Source organism: Castor canadensis, chromosome 14 (assembly GCF_047511655.1).
Source record: "Castor canadensis chromosome 14, mCasCan1.hap1v2, whole genome shotgun sequence".
Classification (NCBI taxonomy): domain Eukaryota; kingdom Metazoa; phylum Chordata; class Mammalia; order Rodentia; family Castoridae; genus Castor; species Castor canadensis.
In genome coordinates this window covers 15,756,731-15,774,628 of record NC_133399.1, presented here as the reverse complement: position 1 = coordinate 15,774,628, position 17,898 = coordinate 15,756,731, and the positions used below count along the sequence as shown (strand labels likewise).

The following is a 17,898-nucleotide window of genomic DNA, read 5'->3' as shown; positions in this document are numbered from 1 at the left end:
GAGATTTTTCCCTTGAATTTACCGTGAAGACTTAATCTGCCTGTCTACAAGTATTCATGATTCACACTTGAAACGTCAAGTTTACTGAAGTATTTGCTTGGGAATCTGCTTATTGCTCTTTATAATTTCTCTTACATAGGATTGGGCAAGGTAAAATTTAGGGTGTTTTTTCCTCTGGTATACAATAATTTGAAAAAGATTTTGTAGATTGAAAAATCTGATGTATACCTACCTGGTGCTGTTAGGCATGAAGCCCTCCATTTCTCATTGAATAACAGCTTTGCGTTGTTAGAAATATTTGGTAACACTGCATTTAGGCATACAGGGAAGAGACTAAAGGTTTGGTTTTGACAACCAAACCTGTTATTTTCTCATACATGCTTCCTTCCATCCCAAATTAATCACTAATATTGAATAACCCTTGTGCACACACTTAAAATGTGATCTAAAAAGGGTTCTGTCAACTGGAAAGAATTAAAAACATACGGGTGACTATGTGTTGAGGGAGTATTATCTCTAATAGAAAAATTGGAAAGATAATTTAGATATTCATAGGTTATTACAAATTTTCTGGGTAGAGTTTGCCCAGCAAAGTCTTCTTCATGGTGGTCTTGAGTTCCTTGTTCCTGAGACTGAAGTTGATGGGGCTGAGGAAGGGTGTGAGGACTGTGTAGGTGATGCCCATCAAAGGGTCTCCTTCCAGAACTGGGTGGGGGGTTGGGTTTGAGGTAGATGACAGAAGCAAAGCCATAGTGCAAGATCACCACTGTGAGGTGGGATGCACAGGTGGAGAAGGCTTTGTGTCGCCCCTCAGCTGATGGGATCCTCAAGATGGCAGCCACAATGAAGGCATAGGAGAGGAGGAGGAGGAGGAAGCAGTCCAGTAAGGCTGAAATACACACCAGGCCCAAAACCTTGGCCACCACCAGCACATCTTTTCCACAGACCAACTTCAACACAGGTGGCACGAGACAGGCAAAATGGTGAATCTCATTGGGGCCACAGAAGGTGAGGTTAAATATGGCTGTTGTGACCACAATCCCCATGACAGAGCCACCAACCCAGGACCAGGCCACCAGACAGGCACAGCCATGGGGGCTCATGAGCACATTGTAGTGCAGTGGTTGACAGATGGCCACATAGCGGTCATAGCCCATGACAGTGAGTAGGAAGGAGTGGGTGAAGCCAAATGTGAAGGAGAAGAACATCTGTCAGGCACAGGCCAGGAAGGAGATGGAGCGGTGGGTGGACAGGATGTCGGCCAGCATGTGCGGGATGATGGCCAAGGTGTAGAGGAATTCAGAGATGGACAGGGCACACAGGAAGAGGTACATGGGTGTGTGGAGTCTGCGCTCACTCAAGATGGTGGCCGTGATGAGCAGGTTGCCCAGCAGTGTGAACAGATACATCAGCAGAAACAGCAGGAAGAACATCCGCTGAAGGTGGGGAAAGGTGGAAAAGCCAATAAGGATGAACTCAGTCACTGCTGAGTGATTGGCTCCCTGCATGGAGGCTGTGCCTGGGTTGAGGTTCAACAGGGAGAGGTCAGCTAGTGGGTGGGAAAGGTTTCACCTTAATCAGGTAGCATTAATTTAGTTCCCACCTATAACTTAATGCTCTTATCAAAGTAGGAAGATGGTACCATTATTTTCATCTCCATCTTGAGTTTTATTGGCATATGTGTTGAGAATATTGGCATACACAAAGGCTAAGAGTATTGCTGGAGGGATGGAGGTGTGGCTCAAGCAGTAGAGCACCTACCTAACAAGCACAAAGCCCTGAGGTCAAACCTTACTACCGCCAAAAAATGTTGCTCAAATTGAAGCTATTTAAGTACCTAATTTAAGACTTGAGCCTACACTTGTGCTGACTCCAAAAACTATACCCTGAAGTTTTCCTCTACGTTGGTTCCCCTAGTGAAAAGATCCCTTTGTTGGATCTTTTATCTATTGTGTCCTGTGGATATAACTCCTGGGACCAAGAGCAATTCCATCTTAATTTCTATCAGTCAGATTCTTCCTCTGCGGTTATTCTTGGGGGAATCAGATACAACAGACTGTGTTGTTCTAAGGAAAGTGACAGAAATGAAAATGTTTTGTTTTCCAGCTCCCATGAGTCTATCTAACATAACTATCAGACAGAAGGAGTATGGAGGTAGCAGACACGGGTTCTAATCCCTACTCTACTCTGTACTTTGAGCAAGTTTTCTCACCTCTCTTCCTTCCACTTCCCCTCCCTACCTCAAAGGGTGGTTGTGAGAAACTGAGTTGTCATTAGAAGATGACAATCCATATTAAGTCAATAAGATGTGAGAAAATGTACCTTGTTGTGCTCAGTAAATAATCCCAATTAAATGAGATTTCAGTGTTTCTTTATGAATCATTTAAGTATATCTGAATTTTTTTTAAGTATACAATGTAGCTGGGAGGAGTGGCTCACACCTGTAATCCTAGCTACTCAGGAAGCAGACATTGGGAGGTTCACAGTATAAGGACATCCCAGAGAAAAGTTAGTGAAACATAATCTTGACAAATAAGCTAGGCCTGCTGCTGCATTCCTGTCAATCCAGCTATGCAGGAGGAATGGGTAGAAGAATTTCAACTAAAGCTGTCTCAGGCAAAAAGGCAAACCTTATCTGAAAAGTTACCTAAAGCAAAAAGGACTGGAGGTGTGACTCAAGTGCTAGAGTTCAAATTCCACTCAAGTGGAATGAACACCATTCATAAAATCCAGAATGTAGAAACAACCCAGATGTTCATCAACTGGAGTATATCCATCTAGTGACATGTTTGGCTATAAAAGAAGTGAAGCTATAATACATGTTACAATGTAGATGAACCTTGAAACCTGACTTAACAAAATAAATGAGACATAAAAGGCCTCATGTTGTAGGATTCCTTTTATATCAAATGTCTTCAGTAGGTAAAACTACAGAAATAGAAAGATCAGTGGTTGTTTCTTTTCAACCTTATATTGTTTAAATTTATTAAACAATCAGGTGGAATTTAAAGCAGCTGATAGCTTATGAGGGCTGGGGCAAAGGAACCATGGGGAATGACTTCTATTTGGTACAGGGTTTCCTTTGAGGGTAATGGAAATTTCTAGCACTAGATAGATGTGTGAGTTATACAACATTGTAAGTATACTTCATGTCACTGAATTTTATGTATTACTCATTTTTGTTATGGTTTGTTTTTATAAATATATTATTAATGCTATTTTTATTTGCCTAATCATAATTTCATGATTGTATACATTTATGGGGTACACATGATATACATATATATATATATATATGTATTTATGTGTGTATGTATGATAAAATCAAGCTCATGACCACCTATACTTATATTACCTCAATAACTCAGTATTTAAAAATTTTTTGGTGGGACTGGAGTTCGAACTCAGGACTTCATGCTCGCAGGTAGATGCTGTACCAATTGAGCCACACATCCAGTGCATTTTGCTCTGGTTCTTTTGATGATGGGGTGTTGTAAACTATTTGCACAGGCTGGCCTCAAAGCATGATCCTCCTGATCTCAGTCTCCCAAGTAGCTAGGATTATAGGTGTGAGCCACTGGTACCTGGCTTATTTTAAAAAAAAATTTAGTGGGGGAGGAGGCCCAATGTATACACATGTAAGTGAATGTAAAAACAATAAAAGAAAATAAAGAAAAAAAAATGTTTTTGTAGTGCTGGGCTGAAGCCCAGGGCCTGTGTATGCTAAGCAAGCATTCTACCACTGAGATAAACCCTCCCCCTCTAGTTTTTTATAGTATGACATTTAAATTTTGCTCTCTTCTTTATTTTGAACCTTATGTTATTGTTGACAATATTTACCTTTCTCTATGATACATCTCAAAACTTAGTCCCCCTCCCTACATCAAAATTCTTACCCTTTGATCTACAATACCCTATTCCCTCACTCCCTCTCCACCCTCTACCTCTTGCCTCCAAAGATAATTAAATGGCAAATTTTATGTGCATTTTTCCACAAGAGCTGGTGACACAGCTCGGTGACAGAGCACTTGCCTCACATGTGCAAGTCTCTAGGTTCAACCCTCAGAACTGTCCCCCCAAATCAGTTTTTATTAGCATATATTAAATTGTACAAAGTAAAGGGTTTCAGTGCTGGAGGTGACACTCAGTTGGTAGAGTGCCTGCCTAGCAAGTGCAAAGCCCTGAGTTCAAACTCTGGTACAATTGGGAAAAAAATAAGGGGTTTCATAATGACATTTCTATACATGAATACAATGTAGTTGGTCATATATGCCCCTCTTCCTTATCCCTCCTTCTACTGATCATTTTCCCTCACCCTTCCAGTTCTATAACAGGAAGAAAAAACAAGGTCATAGAAAAATATCAGTTTTTAAAAATGTAGTTGTTACTCAAATATCAGCTTAGTGTAACCCGAAATAAATACCTCAAATATACCAGGTGCCAGTGGCTGTCATCCTAGCTACTCAGGAAGTAGAGATCAGGAGGATCATGGTTTGAAGCCAGTCCAGGCAAATAGTTCATGAGATTCATCTTGAAAATACCCAACAGAGAAAAGAACTGGCAGAGTGGCTCAATGGTAGAGTTCCTACCTACCAAGTATGAGACTTGCAGTTGAAACCCCAATACCACCTAAAAAATATCTCAGATAAATCAATGTAAAGAAAGGAATAATTTATTTTCAGTTCATGACCAATTGACTCCACTGCCTTGAACCTGGGGCAGCACACCATGGCAGAAGCACATGGGGAAGTAAACCCAATGACCTCTTAGATGGGTGTGAGAGACAGGAAGAGACCAGGGTGCCAGAATCTCTCCAAGGACACACATCAAATGACCTAAACCCTCCCACTAGGCCCTACTTCCTAACAGTTCTACCACCTCCCAATAATGCAATGAGCTGGGAACCTCACCTTTAACACATGGGTCTCTCAGGGCCCAAACTGTAGCAGTAGTGAATGGCCTCATAAGTGGCCTTCAATCTTTGATGGAGCCCTTGCAGGCTTACCCTGAGAAACAAAGCCATCTAATTTGGTAGGTGGAGATTGCATTCGCCCATATAGCACCTGTTTCCAGGGTCTTGGCCTCTCTCCTTGGTACCATCTGCATCTTTTCCCCACTTCATGGTCAGCATCTGTCTGTCACTCCCTGTGAAGGTGGTCCCAACTGTTCTGCACAGTCCTACTTTCTGAGATCATAGAGGGTAAATAGCTTGAAAATAAGAGCCTCCGAAAAAAGACCAAAAGGTGAAATGGATCCTATGTGTTGTGTTCACAGGTCTCCCATGTTTCCATATGGTCTAGGGCAGTGTTCCCCAACCTCAAAACTGTTCACACTTGAGTCCCCATTATTCATTCTGTAGGTGCTATTCTGTGCCTTCTGGGATTTTCAGTAGTATCCCTGGGTCTCTAGCTTAGCTTTTGACCAGTGGTGACAAACAAAAATGTCTCCAAACAACACCAATGTCCCCATGGGATTGTGAAACATTTTCCACAGTTGAGAATGTGAACAATGTCCATAGCCCAGGGAGGGCAGTTCCAACTCCTTGGCACTCCACTTCTGCCTGGGTCCCCCATCCTCCCCTTCTCCACCTTGCAAATGCCTAGGTAAGATTTAAGTTCAATATGGCTGGCTTTGTACAGATCACCTGAACATTTTCTCCCCACAATAGATTTAGTCACTTCTTTCTGGGTGCTACCCAAACAACAACTCCTAAGTGTTGATAAAATCGGTGCTCAAGACTTTGTCATGTGGTTCCTCATCATTATCAGATTGGAAGCACATATGTGCCCCGCACTGGGCTGTGAGTGCTCAACTTCAAGGATTGTTGTTACAACCCCAACACGTGTACTCAGCAGAAAAGTCCCTGATGTTAATAGCTCCCCTTTACTGGCTTTGTCCCATGGGCCAAAAAATGGGCTGAGTGGTTATTCTTGAGTCTTTCCCCACCATTCCCCATTTTACAGACAAGGAACTTGAATCCCACAAAGCACCCTCACTTTTCAAGGTACCATGATTATGGAGTATGGCGGCCAGAATCTGAACTTAGGTTTGTCTGATTACAGTGTGTGTCTTTTCCTGACCTCTTGTTATGCTCATTACTTATTTGTGTCTATTAATGAAAATCAGAAGCTATTCTCAGGTAAAGCAGATGACACTTTCCCAGAATAGACCATACCCACACTCTCACTCTTTATGCCACCAAAGATCACAAGAATCCACAGAAATAAGGAACTATGAAAAGCTGAGTCTGGGTCACATCTGGCGGTGTTGGCTGAAGGCTGCATATGCCACTCTCTGTCATGACAGAGCTCAGATGCAGCAAAAAGAAGAAGCTATTCATTCTAGAAAATGTAAAACTATGGAGAGAATCAAGAGAATCAAGAGATCCTTCCAAGTACTCATGAGGGAGCATGGAAGAAGGAAAGACATGGAGGATTTTTAAGGTGGTAAAATTATACTGTATGATATTGTAATAGTGGATACCTACTATTGAGAATTTGTCAAAATCGAGGTAATAGACAATACAAAGACTGACCTCTAATACTATGTAGATTTTGTGAGTGGAACAGAGAGATAGAAGCAGAGAAAGAAAGTGACAGAGAAACAGAGGGAGGGGAGGGAGAAATTGACAGAGAAACTGACATACATAGCACTTTCTGGCACTTAGGGGACACCTGTGATGTGGCCAGCTCAACACCCCAGAGACTGGAGACTAAGCCAGGCAAGGAAAAGTCCTTCTCATAAATATCCTTAGTGTTTCCCAAGTTTAGCATAGGGACAATTAGGACAGTATTATTTATTCATCTCTGGCCTTGATTTACTAGATGCCAGATTTACACCCCAATAGTGACCATCAGATGTCCTCACACAGTGTCAAATGTGTCAGATGTCCAGTGTCAAATGTCTAGTGGGGGACAGTGTCACCCCCAAGTGAGAACCATGGGCTGGGTCTGCCTTCTTTCACAGACACCATCTTGTTCTTCCTGTTGCTGTGTCATGGGTAGCTCTTCTTATGAAACTGTTTTCTTTTCTTCTCTTTGACCGTCTCCCATCTCATCCATAACCTACCTGTCTTTTGTCTGTGTCCTGTCATACTTAACTTTTCAACATCACCTCATCCGTCCCATTGATGCCTTCCTTATTCTTTACACCCCATTGAGGTGGCATGGAGACTCTCCCTTCTCAATCTCCTTGTCTCTTTTTTCTGCCTCTCCCCAGCCATTTTTCTATTAGTCTGTGGCTTGACAGATCAGGAAGGGATGGTAAAAGCAAATAGACTGAGCAATGACTCTCCTCTATCTGCACTTCAGTTTTCTCACCTGTCCAAAGAACCCACCTAATGATGTAGCAGGAAATCCACAAAAGATAAAATCTGCTTAGCAATCATCACACTGTCTTGATGTCACCTAGTCCATGGAGTCAAATTGCCTGAGGAGCTGTATAAAAAGGTGGTTTCCCTGAGTCACTGGTTGATGCTAGTTCTTCAGGTCCCTCCTGGTCAGGTGGATGGGAGAAAAGGTAACTCTCCTGGAGCTCCAGGCCCTACACTTGTTAATGCCTAACCCTGATAAGAGGCCCTGGTTAAAGTCCGATTGAAGGAGCACCGATGTGGCACAGCCAGGTGGACAGGGAGCCTGATGGAGCCCAGTCACCATCATTTATCCCTCCCCCTCTTCTCCTCTGCCTCCTCTGGTCCTGCTGCCTTGACTATGCTACAGGGTTCCTGGGACCCCAAGGGACCCTGCCATGGATGAGGCAACCTCAGGGAACCAGTGTCCTCACTTTCCTTCCCTCCCTGCTTTCTAGGAGGGAGTCAATTCCCTGAGCTTCTCAGGCCTTGAGAAGAGACTAATGGTCTACATATTTGGGATCTGGGGACCTGGCTATTGTTGACAGGAGAGCAGTCCTGCCATTGCCCTTGGGGACTGCCTGCCTGACTTGCCCTCTTCATTTTCCTACTACATTCCTTATGTCTCTTGCCCTATTGGATGTATTATTCAGGATTTTAGAAAATCAAACACATGAGCATATTTGTTTCTTCTTAAGTAATCAAAATACTATATATAAAGCTAAATGACATGCAGCAGCCAGGCACATGTCATAAGGATGCTTTGTATGGGTTTCCTTTCAGATCTTCATTTGTTTATGTGCCATGTTCAAATTCTTTGCCATGTTAAATCAAGGAAGACCATGTCCCCAGTTTCCAAGAAATGTTCCTCTTTTCTGACAGAGATCTTCATCACAGTGGGCTTTGCTATCCATATTTCTACAACGTTCTATTCCAGGAAGAGAATTACTTTTTGGAAGAGGATCCAGTTCTATCCCTACACCTCCTCCCTTTCCCTGAATCGCAAACCACAATCACCCTTCATGTCCCAGCCATAGCCAGAAAGTTTTTCTTCCCTGAATTCATATAAAATTTTTTCTAGCTTCTTCCCTTTTCCTAGTCCCTAAACCACTGCCATTTTTTACATATTTTTTTAGCAACACCCTGCTTCCCTTTCCTCCACTAAAATCCTGTTTACTGTGTGTTTTGCTGCTACAACAGGATACCCGAGTCTGGGTAATTTATTTCAAAATATAAAACTCACCATGAGATGGTAGCTCACTCCTGCAGTCCTAGCTACTTGGGAGGCTGAGATTAGGAGGATCATGGTTCCAGGCTAGCATGGGTAAATAGTTCATGAGACCAATGTCCAAAATCACCAGAGCAAAATGGACTGGAAACATGGTTCAACAGACAGAGCACTGCATTGCAAGTAGAAAGTCCAGAGTTCAAACCCCAGTCCCACTCAAAAAATTATATACACATATATGTACATATACATGTTTCCTCATATTTCTGGAGTCTGGGAAGTACAAAACCACAGCACCAGGAACCAGAGAGAGCCTTCCTGTTTCACCCTCACATGTGATGGAAGAAAGTCAAAAACAGCAATTTACTTCCTCACGTACTTTTTAGTGCAGCATTAATCAGTTTACGAGAACATAGTCCTCTGATCTGAACATTTCCCCAAAGTGCTTATTTTCCAATACTGTTGCACTGAGGGTAAGTTTGGAAGAAATACTCAAGAGCCCGTAGCATGGGACTCCATGTTGGTTTCAGGTGGGAATCTGAGCTCTAAATTCTATTTCCAACAAGTCTTATTCATAATATTTTCATTTCCAAACAGAGAGAGATTGATAAAAGACAGTCATACCTTCTCTGTCCAGGACACCACTATTGATTGATCATACACTCCACAATGGGCTCTATTCTATGTAAATTATGTGTACAGTGCTCAAAACATGGAGAGAATATTGGCATTCTGTTGACCAAAATGTCAAAAATACTTCAAGAAATAAGTTGGCAGAAGCTACAGTGGTGAAGAGGTTATATCTTGGTTTGTTGTTGTATTGGGCCTTGAACTAAGGGACTCATGCTTCTTAGGCAGGCGTCAAGCCCTTGAGCCACTCCTTCAGCCCAAGGGGTCATATTTTGGTGAAAATGAGTTTAATATCCCTAATCTATCAAACATCACAACTTAGTCGACACTATCTCACAAGTAATCAAAACACTGCCATTAGCCTTGGCTGACTAGAATCATCCAACAAACTCTGATTTCTAATAAGGCATTGGAGATCTCATGTAATTTACTGAATACAGTACACTGCAGAGTATCAAATGCTAACGATATTAAACGCTGGCTACTTGCTGCCATATTTGTAAAACTACTCCAAAGCACAAAACTTGCAGTGTTCTCCTGGTATCTCTTTGATATGTGTTACAGTTCCAATGATGTGTGCTGACACACTAGGACACTGCACTGAGAGATCCATCACTATCAAGTAGGGGATGTTTGGTGAGCCCTGTGTTGCCTGTGGTTGACTTTATTTCTGCGTAAACTGTCATGCAAGATAGGCTGTTGGTGAATTCCAACATTTTCCACACTGACGTAACTCAGCCACAAAATTCCTCTCCCACTCTAGATTTCATTGTCCTCTTGCCTTATTTGAAACTCAGTTGTACAGGCTGGGAATTCTGGCACAAGTCTGTAATCACAGCACTGGGAAGCTGAAGGGAGGAGGATTGTCAGTTTTTGGTGAGGCAGGGCTACATAGTGAATTCCAAGGCAGCCTGGACTACAGAGTGAGACTCTATCTCCAAACCAGAAAAGAAAAGAAGGTGGCTCTGGATGTAGCTCAGTGGTAGAGGGCTCTTCCTGACCATGTGTGAGTCCCTGGGGTTAATCCCCAGTGCAACAACAACAAAGATGAACCACTGAGAAAGCCAGAATGATTTTGATAACATTTCTTTCAAATTGTGACTCCTGAGGAACATTCAGCATATAGTAATTTGAATCAGGCACATATATTTCTAAGATTTGTAGAATTTCACAACTTTGGGAGTTTTGCTAAGACAAAAATTTCAAGAATTTCTTCCACTTACAGGGTTTCTATTCAGCGTACACTTTTAAACATTGTTTAAAGGCTAGACACCAACTGCAGACTTTCCCCCATTCTTTAATGGGGGAAAAGGAAAACCGCAGTGTATCTCTTGTTGTGTGTTCTTCCTTGGCTTCAAATTGAACTTGGAAGGCTAAAAGGTCTTCCACATTGTTTTTCTCTCCACTGTGCCTTGTACCAGGTGCTAGTAAGGCTGTTGACAACCTTTGCCACATGCCTTATGTGGAATTTCTCTCCAGTAATGGTCTGTAATGTTCTGAAAGGAACTGGATCAGAATGATTCCTTTAGTGTCTTAGCATAATACTAAATTGTGTCCTTAGAGCTAAAACCACTGAAGGCTTTCCCACATGTGTAACACTCATTGGATTATTCTCCTTCTATCTTTATGAAAGGATTAGGAGGCCAGCCCCCAAGTCTCATGCCTATAATCCTAGCTATTTGGGAGGCTGAGATTGGGAGGATCACCTTTGAGACAAGCACAGACAAATAGTTTGGGAGATCCCGTCTCCAAAATGACCAGAGCAGTAGAGCATCTGTATTGTAATAGTGAAGCCCTGAATTCAAACCTCTGGACTGCCAAAAAAACCCCTCAAAAACATAAACACAAGCCTGGTACAGATGTTTCACTCCTTATAATCCTAGCTACTCAGTAGGCAGAGACCAGGAGGGTTGCAATTCTAAGGCATCCCTGAGCAAATAGTTCTCAAGACCCTATCTCACAAATGGTAGAAGTGCCAAGTGCCTGTGGTCCATGCCTGTATCCTAGCTATTCAGAACGCAGAGATCAGGAGAATCGCGGTTCCAAGCCAGCACAGGCAAATAGTTGCAAGACCGTCTCAAAATACACATCACAAAAATAGAGCTGGTGGAGTGTCTCAAGGTGAAGGCCTCATGTTCAAGCCCCATTACAACAAAAAAATTAGGTGAGGGACAACAGGGGTGACAGAAGGGGAAGCATGAGCTCCTGGGACAGGGAAAATTTCCCTAACATCACTTCTTTGGGTTTCTAAATGACTCCATTGCCTGGATGTCCAAATCTTTCCCAAGATTTGGGGAGGTCTGGTGTAGTGTCTCAAAGTGGTAGAGTGCCTGCCTAGCAATTTTCAGGCCCTGATTTCAAACTCCAGTACCAGCAATCATTCAGTCAATAATAATGTGAAACAACAGAATCTGTAATCTTACGAAGATTTGGGGAAATGTCAGCTATTATTTGGTTGGACAGGATTTCTGTTTCTTTATTTTATAACTCTTCTCTGTCATATATTATGATTGCATGCAACTGTGGTCTTTGAATGGCATCGAAGATATCTAGTATGTTATGTTCATTGTTTTTCCCATTTTTTCTTTGTCACAGTCTGACCGTGATAGTTCATCAGAGTTCTCTTTTTTCTTTGATATTCTATGCTGTTTTAAAAAAAATTATTGCATGGACATCGATCTACCATTTGATCCAGTAATACCACTCTTGGGGATATACCCAAAAGACTGTTACTCCAGAGGCACCTGCACATCCATGTTTATTGCGGCACTATTCACAATAGCCAAGTTATGGAAACAGACAAGATGCCCCACCACTGACGAATGGATTAAGAAAATGTGGTATCTATACACAATGGAATTTTATGCAGCCATGAAGAAGAACGAAATGTTATCATTCGCTGGTAAATGGATGGAATTGGAGAACATCATTCTGAGTGAGGTTAGCCTGGCCCAGAAGACCAAAATCGTATGTTCTCCCTCATATGTGGACATTAGATGAAGGGCAAACACAACAAGGGGATTGGACTATGAGCACATGATAAAAGCGAGAGCACACAAGGGAGGGATGAGGATAGGTAAGACACCTAAAAAACTAGCTAGCATTTGTTGCCCTTAATGCAGAGAAACTAAAGCAGATAACTTAAAGCAACTGAGGCCAATAGGAAAAGGGGACCAGGAACTAGAGAAAAGGTTAGATCAAAAAGAATTAACCTAGAAGGTAACACCCACGCACAGGAAATCAATGTGAGTCAATGCCCTGTATAGCTATCCTTATCTCAACCAGCAAAACCCCTTGTTCCTTCCTATTATTGATTATACTCTCTCTACAACAAAATTAGAAATAAGGGCAAAATAGTTTCTGCTGGGTATTGAGGGGGGGGAGCGGGAGGGGGTGGAGTGGGTGGCAAGGGAGGGGGTGGGGGCAGGGGGGAGAAATGAACCAAGCCTTGTATGCACATATGAATAATAAAAGAAAAATGAAAAAAAAATTATTGCAATACTTGGACTTGAACTCGGGGCTTACACCTTGAGCCACTTCACCAGGCCCTTGTTTGCGATGGGTTTTTTCAAGCTAGGATCACATGAACTATTTTCCCTGGCTGGCTTAGAACCAAAATCCTCCTGATCTCTGCCTCCTCAATAGCTAGGATTACAGGCGTGAGTCACTGGCACCTGGCTTCTTTGTTCTTCTTGATCTAGTCCATTGCTGTGGCTTTGAACTGAAGTTTTAGTTGACTGACACAGTTTTTGTTTTCCAAGACTTCTCTTTGGTTCTTTCTCAAAATCTCTATTTTCTTCTAGAATTTCTGATTCATGTACAACATGGTCTTCCATTATTTATCTGCATTTTCCTAGAGCCCATTAATCTTTAAAAATTATCTTTTGAATTCTTAATCTGGCACTTCATCCATTTCAATATGCTTCGAATTCATTCTTATAGAATTATGAGTTTTAAAGAGTGCTGTATTTCTTGTATATGACTGCTGACACATACATTACTCTCTGTTGGGATAAATATCCCTCATTCTCTTATGTGTCTTGGAGGATTGGCATGTTTTCTAGTGTTCTTTTAATTCCACTTGGACTTTATCGTATAATCTCCCTGTGGCTTCTCAGCTATGATTAGTGAATAATAACAAAATGCATTCTACATGAATGCCTGGGAAACTCATGTTCTCCTATGTCTCCCAAGAGTGGAGTCCCTCTGGTAATTTAGGATTGTGTGATATAGAACAGAGAATATGTGGGGCACATGCTCTGAGGTACGTCCTACAATAGGCATGAAAACCCCTATTAGGAGGTGTGTATTCCGTGGGCACTGCTCACATTGGTATTTTATTGAAAGTGATTCTGATATGTGCTGCTCCAATTTTACTGAAAGGTCAGATACAGCTAGTTGGTATATCCCCACTGGTTTTTATTGTTGTGTTGGTGGTTTGGGGCAGCAACAATAAAAACCTTTGGGAATTAAACTCAGGGCCTCCCACTCCTTTGAGAAAAATATATGCATTTGGCATCACTTCCCAATAATTCAGTGTCCAGGGATGACTGCTAGGCAGCACTGTTCCACTTGAGCAATGCCCCAGTCCTTTTGCACTGGTTATTTTTGAGGTAGACTTTGCTTTATCCCCAGGATGGCTTGCTGTGTGACCTTCCTTTTTGTGATTCCCCATAAAGCTTGGATGACAAAGATCTTTCCAATCTCTGCCTCCCAAGTAGCTAGGATTTCCCTTAGTTTAAAGCATACACCAGAGTACCAATGAGACGAGGTTGTGACACCCTTGTGGTAAATTACTATCAGTTGAGCTGTTTGTATATCTGTTAGGCAGAGCACCCGCCTAATGGACGAAAAGTCCTCTGTTTGATCCCCAGGACCATAAAGGGGGTGGGTGGGAGAAGAAACACTGAAGAGTACAATAGACAAAAAACACAAAGTAGAATGCATAGGAAAAAATTTTTTAAATAGAAATAATAAAAGGGGATAAAATGCAAGAAGGTAAAATGACAGGAGGAAAAGTCCAATTTTGGAAAAAAATAATGAAAAAAGATAAAAGGAAGTAGGAAGCCTCTCTTACGACCCCTCCCACCTCTGGGGGATCTACTCTCCCACTTTATACTTTCAGTCTTAAAAACTATCCTGCTTTACTAATAAACAAAAAAAGATAAAAGAAAAACTATGAGAAATTACTAATAAAGATAAAAGAATAGATGGGGAAAAATAAACTAGACAAAGTTCCTCTGGGTGGTAACACTTCTTTTCAGTTCTTCTAAGGCTGGAATCTGCAAGGGAGATTGTCTGTTACTCATGCAAGTACTTCTAATTCATCTCAGATTTCACCAAATAATCTAAAGCAGGCTGTAGACTGCAAGTCACCTTTCTCACCGAACATGTTAGGAAAATGCTGAGAACACCTGAGGAATTTTCTGTCTGGAGTCTTTTAGGTTCCATATTCAGCTGTGGCATATGTCAGCTTGCAGGGCACACTTCTTGCCAACCAAGGTTTGACAGAAGCTGCACATTCCATGCAGGTGTAAATGTACCCTGAACATTTTCAGACTGTGTGCTTAGGAATATTACCAAAGCCCAAACCTCCATGCATTGCTGGAATTCACCAAGGGTATGGAGAACAAATGAAGCACCCAATTCTGTAATGGATGGGAGGCTTGTGGGGAGCAAATGATTACCTAGTCTCCATCCTAGCAGATCTCCAGATCCCACTCCTTTGAGAAAAAATACACATCTGGCACGGCATCCCAATACACAGGGCAGTGTTGCTGATTGGCTGTACTGCACTCCATTTCTCTCACAGCCCATGAAGCCTAAAACTGTATGGGTGCTTGTGTCAGAGACACTCCCCAATAGCCACAAATGGTTCACATGGCCATTGCATCTCAGTAAGTGCAGAAAGGTTGGGTGTACATAGGGACCCTGCAGTGTGATTCTGCTAGATTTTGTGATCCCCAATGCAGTTTATTCCCTAACAATAGGACCTTTCTCCAGACGGCTCTTGGCTATAGCACTCAGGGTTTCCTCAAACCATCAATAAATTTGTTGTCCAGAGCTACCTCATTGTGCAGACTCCAGATCACTTATTCATTCACTCTTTTTCTGCAATGTGCAGTCTTCTTTACTATGCTGTGATTCTTTCTCTGTCAACTTTAACTCCTCCAAGGAGAGAATTCCCTTGCACCCACCATAGTGCTAGGTGCCAGTAGCTAGGGCATTCACTTGGTTTGCTTTGTTCTTCTCCTTAGCCTCTTTAATCAAGCAAGTTTCCTTTTCTATGCCATTGATTTTTTCCAGAAGCCAACTGCAGGCAATCATCTCTAGGAGCAGTTAGGTACACACCATCCCTTGAAAGAGCCAAAATAGTGCTGAGTGTTTCTATTTTGACAATCTTAGAGCTGACCATTAATATTCATGCATTTAAATATGCCCATCCATTTCGTATGGTGTTTTCTTTTTCTTTATAAGGAAATACGCTGTTCTTCCATGCACAAGATGTTTGTGGCTTCTCAAAGTGTTCACATTGTATCTACCCATTTCAATGTGTGTTTTATTCTCATGGACTAGGAGGAGTTAAAATATGTGTTGTGACTAGATGCCAGTTTGTCCTTGTCTTGTATATTAAAGAGATTGTGATTTCTGCCACTACTGTACAAAGCCTGTCAATTTTCAGTGTACCCAGAGGACGCTTAAACACTGTCCTCCTTCCTCATGATCTGATTGTGAATTCCTCAGTTACTGGAGACTTGAATAGTGAAGAGTGGTGGCTTTGCATTCCTGTGAAAAAATACCTAAGAAAAAAACAAGTTAAAGGAAGAAAATTTTATTTGGGGCTCACATTTCAGTCCTTCTACAGCAGAGATTTCCTTGGTGTCCCATGTGCACAATATCTCTCAGTGGGACTTTTCCTCTTAATTTACCATGTACACACATCTCTGTTTGTCTACAATTGTCCATGATTCACACTTGAAACATCAAAGTTTACTCAACTATTTGCCTAGAAATCTGCCTGTTGCTTTTGCTAATTTCTATTGCATAGGATTGGGCAGTGCTAAAATTAGGTTTTTTTTTTTACCCTGCTGCGTAATCTGAAGAAATCTTTTGTAGATTTAAAAATCTAAGGTATACCTACCTGGTGCTGTCAGGTAGAGGTACAGCACAAAGTCTTCAATTTCTCATTGTATAATGGGTTTGTGTTGTTGGAAATATTAGATGACACTGGGTTTGGGCAGACCGAGAAGAGATTAAATGTTTGGTTCTGTCTAAATATACTGTAGCAAATAGAAATAGTTAAATTTGTTTATCTCTGAGTTATCTCAAACTTGCATCCTTGTATCTCAAATAAATCCCTATATTGAGTACCCTGGTGGACAGGACACCCTTAAAATCTGATTTACAAAGGTTTTTCTCAATTGGAAAGACTTAGAAAAATATACATGAGTATGTGTTGATGGAATGTTATCTCTAACAGAATTTTGTAACCCAATTTAGTGATTCCTAGGTATTATATTTTTCTGGGTAGAGTTTGCTCAGCAAAGTCTTCTTCATGGTGGTCATGAATTCCTTGTTCCTGAGACTGAAGATGATGGGACTGAGGAAGCGTGTGAGGACTGTGTAGGTGATGCCCATCAAAGTGTCTCCTTCCAGGGACTGGGGCCCCTTGGTTTTGAGGTAGATGACAGAAGCAAAGCCATAGTGCACGATCACCACTGTGAGGTGGGACGCACAGGTGGAGAAGGCTTTGTGCCATCCTTCACCTGAAGGGAACCTCCAGAGGGAAGTCACAATGAAGGCATAGGAGAGGACGAGGAGGAGGAAGCAGCCCATTAGGGCTGATATACACACCAGGCCCACACCCTTGGCCACCAGCAACAAAGCTGTTCCACAGGCCAACTGCAACAGAGGTGGCACATGACAGACAAAATGGTGGATCTCATTGGGGCCACAGAAGGTGAGTTAAATATGGCTGTTGTGACCACAGTCTCCATCATGGAGCCACCAACCCAGGACCAGGCCACCAGACAGGCACAGCCACAGGGGCTCATGAGCACATTGTAGCGCAGTGGTTGACAGATGGCCATGTAGCGGTCATAGCCCGTGACAGTGAGTAGGAAGGAGTGGGTGAAGCCAAATGTGAAGGAGAAGAACATCTGTCAGGCACAGGCCAGGAAGGAGATGGAGTGGTGGGTGAACAGCAGGTCGGCCAGCATGCGCGGGATGATGGCCAAGGTGTAGAGGATCTCAGAGATGGACCGGGCACACAGGAAGAGGTACATGGGTGTGTGGAGGCTTTGCTCACTCCAGATGGTGGCTATGATGACCAGGTTGCCCAGCAGTGTGAACAGATACATCAGCAGAAACAGCAGGAAGAACATCCGCTGAAGGTGGGGAAAGGTGGAAAAGCCAATGAGGATGAACTCAGTCACTGCTGAGTGATTGGCTCCCTGCATGGAGGCTGTGCCTGGGGTGAGGTTCAACAGGGAGAGGTCATCTAGTGGGTGGGAAAGGTTTTCACCTTAATTAGGTAGCATTAATTTAGTTCCCACCTGTAACTTGATGCTCTCAACACAGTGTGAAGACGGTACCATGTTCACCTCCATCTTGAGTTTTGTTGGCTTATATATTGAAAATATTGGCATGTACAAAGGCTATAAAATATTGCTCAAGGGATGGAGGTGTGGCT

At 42.3% G+C, this 17,898-nt stretch overlaps 2 pseudogenes; both read right to left on the bottom strand.

Moving 5' to 3' along the window:
- Positions 1 to 559: 559 nt before the first annotated feature.
- Positions 560 to 1,508, bottom strand: LOC109680047 (olfactory receptor 10H1-like; annotated as a pseudogene).
- Positions 1,509 to 16,712: 15,204 nt separating this feature from the next.
- LOC109679017 (olfactory receptor 10H1-like) lies at positions 16,713 to 17,665 on the bottom strand (annotated as a pseudogene).
- Positions 17,666 to 17,898: the final 233 nt, after the last annotated feature.